This window comes from Macadamia integrifolia, chromosome 11, assembly GCF_013358625.1.
Source record: "Macadamia integrifolia cultivar HAES 741 chromosome 11, SCU_Mint_v3, whole genome shotgun sequence".
Lineage (NCBI taxonomy): Eukaryota > Viridiplantae > Streptophyta > Magnoliopsida > Proteales > Proteaceae > Macadamia > Macadamia integrifolia.
The window spans coordinates 22720306-22730586 of record NC_056567.1 but is presented as its reverse complement, the minus strand read 5'-3'; positions in this window follow the sequence as shown (position 1 = coordinate 22730586).

The window sequence follows — 10281 nt, the reverse complement described above, 5'->3', positions numbered from 1 at the left end:
TGATTTACTTGAAGTTGTTGATATGACGATGCATATTTATGTTGTTTGCTTTATATTATCAAGATTATTGGCATGACTCAAACCTGTGAGCTTCGCATTATTAGGCCAGATATAGTTTTAGCATATATATATATATATGTGTGTGTGTGTGTGTGTGTGAGTGTGTGTGTATTGGCAAATCATCATACCCTCCCATGGCAGTTATGACTTGAGACTCACTCCATTTGTTAGGATGCATGGTCGATCTCCACCCACTGAGCCATGAATATTTCTTTTTTTTTTTTTTTTGTTGGAGATCATAATTGGTACTTTATTTAAGTGGGCATGTTCTTGTATGTACGTTAGAGGTAGTATTCTTGCATGATGTAAAGTGTGGCGCTCCCTACTCAGTAGATTGATGTAGTAGAACTTTTAAAGGATGTAAATATTTTTAGGACAATGTAGTTAATTTTTTTTTTTTTGAGTAACCTTGTAAAGGGAAAGCATCTCGCACTGCATATCATACACTTACACTAGCTCGACATGCCACTTTATGTACCAATCGGGTTCCTATGTGGGATCCATACGCACATATTTGTATAGCACAATTTTGTGGATTGGAGATACCTAATTGTCCTTATATTTGTTCAAAATCGCTTAAAATTATATGTCCCTGACCCACATATGTGAGATTTTATTATGAGCCTAGAGAAATTTTTGGTCTCATAGTGTGTAGTAAGGAACCATTAATTTTAATCAGGGTTTCTGGAACAAATTCTTAATGTGTACCTAATGTTTACCTTACACATTCTTATGTAGTGATATAGCCACTAATCATGTGGTTGCAGACCTCACCAAGGGTGATAAATTGACTAGACCCAACTATGACATGTGGCATCGAATGATTCAATATTTGCTCGATGAGAAAACTTACCTTGAGTATTTGAGTACTGCTATGGACAAACCCGCTGAGGGTACTACCGCTCAGCACCATCGTAATATGGAAGCCTATAATCAGTGGGTGAATAAAGATCACAGTATGCGCTTTATTATGTTAAGCGCTATGCATGATGAATTGATTGGTGATTATGTGAAACACACCACAGCTAAGTCCATGTGGGACCAGCTGAAAATTGACTTCAGAAGTACATTTACTACAAGGTTAAGGGGTATGACCTTGAAGTTTGAGATGTATAAGAAGGACCCTAAGCACACTATACCTGAACACCTTAGGGTGCTCAAGGACATGATTGGGAAACTGAAAGATGTTGGGACCACTCGTACTGATGAGCAACAGGTTCAACCTATCATTAGGACCTTACCCGGTTCTTGGAGCCCCATAAAGCTCATTCTCACACATAATGATAGCATTAGAAATTTTTCTGACGATGCACAATATGTGGAACTTGAGGCAGAGTGCCAAGAGGTAAACCGTGTAACTGTGCTAATCACCGAGGGAGGCAAGCGCAAAAGACAAGGCAACCCAAGAAATCAAGGTATGGCTCAAAACCAAGAGCCAAAAGAAGGCAAACCCGCTAAGCACAAAAGAGCAAGCATGGCGAAAAGAAAGATTTATCCAATGTCAAATGCTACAATAGCCAGAAGATGGGGTACTTCACTCGTGATTGCACTGAGCCAAAAAGGTACCATTTCTATCCTACTCTCCCTGTACATTTGTTTGTACCCATGTTTTAATTTCCCATACACAGTCTGATTGCATTGTGGGTACAGGAGCAACAAAACATATAATGTGAGATCGAGGAGGTTTTGTAGATTATTGTAGAATTTCAGCTGGATCCCAAAACGTATTCATAGGAAATGACACCAATGAGGTAGTTCGAGGAGTTGATACTTATCAGCTCAAGATGAGTACTGGATGCACCTTGCTTATTCACGATGTGCTTTATACACCAGATATTCAGCATAATCTACTTTTAGTTTCTACATTATTAACTTTAGGATATTCTTTCCATATTGACAGTTGCACTTTAGATTTTTATTTGAGCGGTACTATTGTTGGACGTGGATCATTAATTGGTGGATTTTTTAAATTAAAATTAATTGATTCTACTTAATTTGTTTCTTATGTAGTTAATACATTGATAATTCTGAATCTATTACATGGCATGCTAGATTGGGACACATAGGACGAGACAGGATGGCTTAGAAGGCCTTTTAGGCTCACTCGCTAAAGTCAACCTTCTTATATGTGAGCCCTATCTAGCAGGTAAGGCTCATCGGAAGCCTTTAGGAAAGGCAGTCCAAGCTACCTAGCCTCTAGAACTTATCCACTCAGATATTTGTGGACCTATGAATGTAAAGGCACACTATGGTGCCTCTTATTTTCTCACATTTATTGATGATTATTCACGATACGATTATGTGTATCTGATCGCTCACCCTACGAGGCATTAGATTGCTTCAAACACATCATGGTAGAGGTTAAGAATCAATCAAGAGCTTAAAAACTTTACACACTAATTGAGGATGCGAGTATCTATATGACCAGCTTAAAGAACTGTGTGAGGAGAAGGGGATTTGCAAGCAATTAACCATTTCTCACACTCCACAGCAAACTGGTGTAGCAGAGAGGAGAAATAGGACACTCTTAAATATGCTTAGGTCGATGGTGGCGTAAGCCAATCTCCTAATATCTTTCTGGGGGATGCACTTTTGACTGCTGCCTACATCCTTGACCGAGTGCGTTCACAGTCAGTTCCTTCAACTCTCTATTAATTATGGAAGGGCGCAAAGCCAAATTTAGGGCATATGCGACCTTGGGGATCAGCAGGTTATGTTCACAGTACCTCCTATAAGTTTGAGAAGCTTGTCCCTAGAGCTAGGAAACACATCTTTATAAGATATTCTAACAGCTCGAAGGGTTATGTTTATATACGGTGAACACCTTGATGGAGGAATGACCGAGATAGAGTCACGGGATATCAACTTTATTAAGACAGACTTTCCTAGCATTAGTGACACCAGAAAGGAATCTTGACCTCTTTAAGATAGAGGATGAGGAAAGCATCTCACCTACTCTTAGTGAGGGTGGGAAATTAACTCATCCTGTAATCGCTAGAAAAAGTGGATCTGATCATCAGCCTAGTGGGAGTGTATCAACTAGTGAACCAAACTATCTTTAGGATTCCCTCACATGTAGGAGCACTCGTGGGAATATTCATCGTCGTTGTCATTTTGAGATTAAAGGGGAAGCTCTCATTTGTGTTCCAAAGGATAAGGATGAGCTCGCTTCTTTGTGAGAGGCACTCTCCTCACCTACTAAGGATAATTTAAGCTATTATGGAGGATGAATTGAGTTCTATGAGTAACAACCAGGTATGGGAGTTAGTTAACCTGCCCCTGGGCGTAAGAACATTAGAAACAAATGGATTTTAAAGGTCAAACGCAAGGTGGATGGTTCAATTGAAAAGTATAAGGCACGCCTTATGGCGAAGGGCCATGCCTAAATGGAGGGTGTAGACTATGATGAGACTTTCTATGCAGTGGTGAGAATTGCCTCAATTCGCCTCATTCTAGCCATTGTCGCAAAATTGAATTTGGAACTCTTTCGGATGGATTTAAAACTACATTTTTCAGTGGAGAACTAGACAAGGAGATCTTTATGGATCAACTAGTGGGTTTTTAGGTCCAAGGATAAGAGCACAAAGTCTGTCGTCTCAAATGTTCTATATATGGCCTTAAACAATCGTCTAGGCAGTGGTACTTTAGATTTCATCATGCCATTACCTCTATTGTTTTTGAAATGATTGAAGAGGACCATTGTACATATGTAAAACGGTCCAAAGGAAGTTTTTTTATTCTATCCTTATATGTTGACGACATTATACTGGCTGAAAATGACATGGAGATGATTGTCGCCACTAAAGAGTGGTTATCCTCCTCTTTTAAGATGAAGAAATAGGTGAAGCCAACTTTGTGTTAGGCATCAAGATCATTAGGAATCGCTCTAGAAATCTTCTTAGTTTGTCTCAAGAGACTTACATAAAGAAGATCCTTAAACGATTCCACATGGACAAGTCTAAACCCATTGATACTCCTATAGACAAGGCCTGTGCTTTGAGCCATGACCATTGCCCTAAGACTAATGAGGAGAAGAATCAAATATCCAAAGTACCCTATGCTGCAATGATAGGCAGTCTGATGTACGCGATGATGTGCATGCATTCAGATTTATGCTTCACAGTTGGCATAGTTAGTCGTTACCAGAGTAATCCAGGACCACACCATTGGCTAGCAATGAAAAGAATCTTCTGATACCTTCGTGGGACCATGGATCTCACCCACTTATAGTGGTTCAAATTTAAAATTGAAAGGCTACAGTGATGCTGACTGGGCTAGTGACAGAGATGAGCGCAAATCTACTTCAGGCTATGCATTTGTCCTAGGAAGTAGGCTGTGCCTTGGAGTAGCAAGAAACAGACCTGCATCTCCCTATCCACGATGGAGTCCGAGTAGATAGCGTGCTCGACAGCTGTTCAAGAGTCCATTTGGCTGAGGAGCTTCCTACAGTACCTTGGTGTTGCCACTCATTCAGGAGATGTGGTGCTTGTACACTGTGATAGTACAATAGCTTTGGCATTCATTAAGGACCCCAAGTTTCATGGAAAATCCAAACACATAGACATCATATATCACTACATTCAAGAAATGGTTATGCAAAGGAAAATTTTCTCAAAGCATATCTCAACTAGTAGCATGGTCTAATCCATTAACTAAGCCTATTGCTCGAGACATTTTCTTTACTCATGTTAGGAATCTGGGACTTAGACGTGGATGATTTATATTTTGAGTTTTGACATTTCTTTAGACATTATTGTCATCACTCTATGATTTATATATGATACTTATTTTCTTTAGGGTGATTTACGTGTGTACACATTTTATTTCTTAAATATGTCACTAGGCTTGAATCGACTCAATCACACAGGTGATTCACCTTGGTACTTGGAGATAGTGAGCAATATTAGCCAAATTCACCTCGACACTTAAAGATAGCGAGCGAGATGAACAGACAGCTTTTTAGCTAAGTGACGCCTTAGTTAGAGCTAAGATGAGACCTTTCTATTGTCGAACACAGAGATCCCACACCTTAGTGCAGCCTACTTATAGCCGAGTGTGAGAATTCAGGTAGGCGTCATGGGGGCGACTGGACTAATTGATTCAGGTTAGGCGCTTAAAAGTGCGACTGAACCCAAACTAGTATGGTGTTCTTTTTATTTTTGAGTGACATGCCGACTTTAGTGGGAGTTGCACCATAGCATACATTTCATACTGTATGTGCATTGTTACAACCGTTTGTGAGAGTGACTAAATGGATCCCTTCTTCGTCAGTGTGAGCCACTTGGATCAAACTGAGTTGATCCTATGGATCCCCTCTACCTGAGACCATGTCATAAAGAGAATTCTCAATGACACTACTTTGACGTGCTCCTTAGGATCATAAATTATGATGTGGTCCAGCAGGACACGATTGGGAAAGCGATTGGGAATAGTCAAATTGACATGTGGGCTTAGAGAAAATTATTTGAAATTGCACCTTTATTTTGTGGCTCATTGCTTGGGTGACTTGTTGTATTTGTGTTTCAATGTAGTCATGAGCACATTGCATGTTTAGGGGTCAGCACTGCTCATCATGAGGGATCAAGAGTGCTAAATCTGGTGTAATTTGATTGTTTAGGGTACTACAGATTATTTGTGAGTGATGTGCTATGTTGATTAGATGGAAGCTTGATATAGCACTCCTACATTTGTACTATCTCGTTAGGTCGCACGCTTCATTTTCTGTATAATGAGACACCTATGGTAGAGAAGCTTTTAAAATGGACAATTGAATATGTTTGCCCTACGTGGGCGAGTGAGAGATGTTAATTAATTTGGGTTGGAATGGGTCCTGACCCGGTTCCTTCATGGGTCACCCACTTGGGGTAATCATTGACCCACTAGGATTAGGAACCCTAGCTGGCCAATTATCTATAAATAAGAGGATTTTGGCCATAAAGCCAATTAGGGTTTTGACCTAATCTAAAGAGCCCTCTTTCTCCCTATTCTCTCCAGTCTCTCCCAATTGAGAGTGTGTGTCTCCTAGGATCTCCATTGCAATCCTTGGATCTGGAGGGTGGATCATTGCCTAACGAGCCACAATCCTTTGTTCGTGGTTGTTCGTGCAGATCGATGCATACCACAACTAGATCCATTTTGCTATGTGGAAAGCTGCATCGAGGTAATCCCCTATACACGTTCCTTTGCTTGTCTCTCCCAAAATTTACATTCCTCATCTTGCTTTCCCATTCCACCTACCCTAGGGGAAGAGAAGGACACGTGGCGATCCACTGTAGTGCAATGTCCTCACAGAAGTACACATAAAGCATATCCATTATAGATTCAGTATTGCAGGTCTCCTCCTTGAAGAAAACACCAACGAAATAGACGTCGGTGGGCATCAATGCCTTAGGCATATGAATATATGAGATAGAGAGATGTAGATGTAGGAAGAGTTGGAGAACCAAAGGCTAAGAGTAGAGAGCTCCAATGGAAATAATGGAGGGGAGGTAGAGATCTTGAGACATGGAGACTGGTTCCACAAGCTTCAAGATATGAAAGAGGAGGAAAGCTAGGAGGAGTAGAAACCTATAAAGTCTTCTATCAGAGCTAGACAACTAATGGAAAAATGCGTTGATAGATATTTATTGTTTACAAAAAAATTCCCCTACTTGTTGTTCCAAAACATAAACTAGAAGTAATAATAATAACATGCATCAGAACCTATCTTATCATTTTGGCTCAACATCAAAACGTCTATTTTCCTTTGGAATATTTATCCACATATGCCCTTATCAACGTTATATTCAACCTATCAAGCACAATTCGTATGCTAATTTATTACAAAACTACCCATGCATGTTTTTTATGTTGTGTTGGTAAATGAGGGATAATTAGGTAAAACATTTATGGTTATGACTCCATAGCACTGATGATAGTGACAATAAGGGCCCGTTTGATAACGTTTCAAGAAACGCATTTCTGTTTCTAGAAACAGCAGAAACGGAGTAAAAAGCGTTTGATAAAACTATTCCGTTTCACTTATTTTCAGAAATAGAAATAGAAATTTTTACTTATTTATGATTCAAGAAACGACTTCGGCGAAACAAGTTCAACTTGTTTCGCCGTTTCTAGAAATGACTTGTGGCCATTCTTTCATTGGTTACTATCGACTTCTAAAAACATGACTTATCAAACACCTTCAATTCCGTTTCTGTTTCTAGAAATGGAAATTTATGTTTCTGCCGTTTCTTGAAACAGAAACGGAAGAAATGTTATCAAACGGGCCCTAAGAATAGCATATTATTGTTGTTGTACAATTTTGGATGAAAATAAAGTTAGGATTTTGGGAGCACATGAATGGATTAGTGCAAGGTTTAGGTCAAAGAAAATCGATTATTATAGGAGATGACCTAAATGCATATGTTGGGAAGAATCACAGAGGCTATGAAGTTGTACATGGAGGTTACGGAGTTGGGGAGAGGAATAAAGAGGGGATCTCAGTTTTAGAGTTTATGATAGCTTTTGACTTATGTATTGTGAAAACCTTCTTTGAAAAGAGAGAGGAGCACTAAGTTACTTATAAAAGTGAGCACCATACTAGCCAAATAGATTTTTTCCTAAATAAAATTTCTGACAGATGGTTGTGTAAGGACTATGAGGTTATACATAAGGAGAGCCTAAGCACTCAATATAAAACTGATGGTCCTAGGTATGTACTTCAATATGTAAAAATGTAAGCTAAGGGAACCTATTTTCCCTAAGATAAAATGATGGAGATTAAAAGGAGAGTTTATAAAAACATTTACTAATAAAGTGACCAAACAAGAAAGTGGGACTTTGAAGAAGACACTAATACGATGTAGAACAAGACAACGACATGTATGAAGAAGGTTGTTAAAGAAGTCCTAGGGAAAGCAAAAGATATTTAGTAGGCTCCTAGGGAGACTTGGTAGGTAGGGATGATGAAGTTTAGGTAACCATTGAGACTAAGAGAGCTAGTTTTAAGACATTGCAAAGGCTTCAAGAGGTAGAAGATAAAAAGAGATATAATGTCGCCAGAAGTGAAGCCAAAAAGATTGCAGGAACAGTAAGGGTGAAGAATATGAGGACTTCTTTAATAATATGAAAAAAAAGGAAGGGGAAAAAGCTATTTATAAAATAGCTAAAACAAGAGAAAGGAAGAATAGAGATTTCGATCATATTAGATGTATTAAAAGTAATGATGGTAGAATGCCAGTAAGGGATGAGCTATTATGAGGAGATGGAAAGACTATTTTTGAAGCCTATTAAATGAAGACAGTTTGAGTAAGAATGACCCAGAAGATTGCATTACTCATCAATACATCACTAGTCATAAATATATACAAAAGGTTAGAGTGGTTCAAGTTATAGGAGTCTTAAAAAAGATGAAAGTAGACAAGACATCAAGCCTAGATAAGTCTCAATAGAAGTGTAGAAGAGGTTAAGATTATATTGTTATCTACGTGTTAAGCACATCATGTGTTGGAATTGATGTCAACACAAGTGCCAATTTCATATCACTCTGATGGAGTTACTATTGGTTCAAGTTCAAGTTATACTGTTTAAGATGTATAACTCATGAATTGGTTTGATCATGGTCCAATGAGCAGCATACATATGGGTTCAATGGTTTAATATAATAATTTGATTTATTGAGGAACCCAATTATTTTTTGTTTAAAACAGTTTAATTCCAATGGTTCAAATTGGGCTAGTTTTTTTGATGGGCCAAGTTGATATTTGGTTGATATTGGGTCAATCATATTGTGTTAAATTATTCGTGGTTCAATTGTGGTTCAACAACACGCAAGTGGATTGATGAGGTCAACAATATTGGATCACCAAAGAAGGAAGTAAGTTCTATTTCAAAAAGATAGGTCTTAGTTACCTATTTTAGTAACACACTGCTTACTCATGATGATGTCAGCATAGCACTATAAACATGGTTAATATGGGGAAGACTTCTCAACCATATGGGCAGAATACTGGACTAATTTAGAAGACTCCACAGCCAGCTACAATTGAGAAGGTCTAATGCAATATAAAGAAGAATTGTAAATTGAGTTGGGCTCTATGGTTTGGCCAGCTGGTACATATGAAGAAGGAGAATGCGATCCTTGCTGGAACATTTTATACGTGATTGAAGTAGAGCAAATATTTTGTTAAAGGATAAGCCAATGGGAGACGTTTAGCCAATAGGAGAAGACTATGGTTATAGTTGGGATTCTTAAAGATAAACGTTAGTGGAGTATGCATAGGGGACTGAAATTAGAAACTCCTTTTCTATTCAGTTTCGTAAGTCCTAAGCTAGTCTGATTTGGTTTCTAAATTTAAATATCTGGGAATATTACATTATGCATGGATAGCCTTTGGAATTTCTATAAAGTTGGTTTTGCTGAGAAAAAGGAAGTGGGAATCCAATTCGGATAGTATATCTCTTATAAACAATCAATTCGTAAGGAGGACAACAACATGAGATTGTTGGATTTATGGGCTAAATTAATTATTCGGGTTGATTAAATGGGTGAGAGTCAAATTGCATGAACCGGTTCGGTCCACTCTCAAGCTTAGGGATATGCTGGCTCAACCCATTGTGGTTTAGGGTTTTGAGTGCAGGACAGTATTATAAATACTAGGTTTTGGGTCCCTACAACCATTATTCACTCTTCCCCACTTAACTTTACCACTAAAGTGAGAGAACCAAGGAGGTTTAAGGGGTTGTAGAAGATCCATAGCCAAGCCAATAGAGCGAAAGTGGGAGTGACCAACATCAATCATCTTCAGCATACTAGGTGAAAGGTACAAATCGATCCTCCATAATTTTATTAGATTCGTGTTCTTGTTTTTTCCTGTGTGGTTTCCTCCATAGGGTTTCAATCTCAAACCCATAGGGAGTTCTAACAAGTGGTATCAGAGCAGACCACATGGGACAAGAATCGATTGAATTTTTCTTGTACATGAGGATTTTGATTATTACTTAAAACTTGATTTGATTAAAAATCATAAAAATCATGAAAATCATAAAAATCGTAATTTTACCATCACTTAAAGATCCTGTATGGCAAAACTTTCTTCACGAAAGTTGTAGATCACGAGAAGACGGTCGCGGCGGTATGCCGCACGTCACCGGAAACCTCCGGACGCGCCGGCACGCGCCGCCGGAAACCGGCTGCCGGAGGAGAGAGAAAAAAAAATCCAAAAAAAAAAAAAAAAAAAAAAA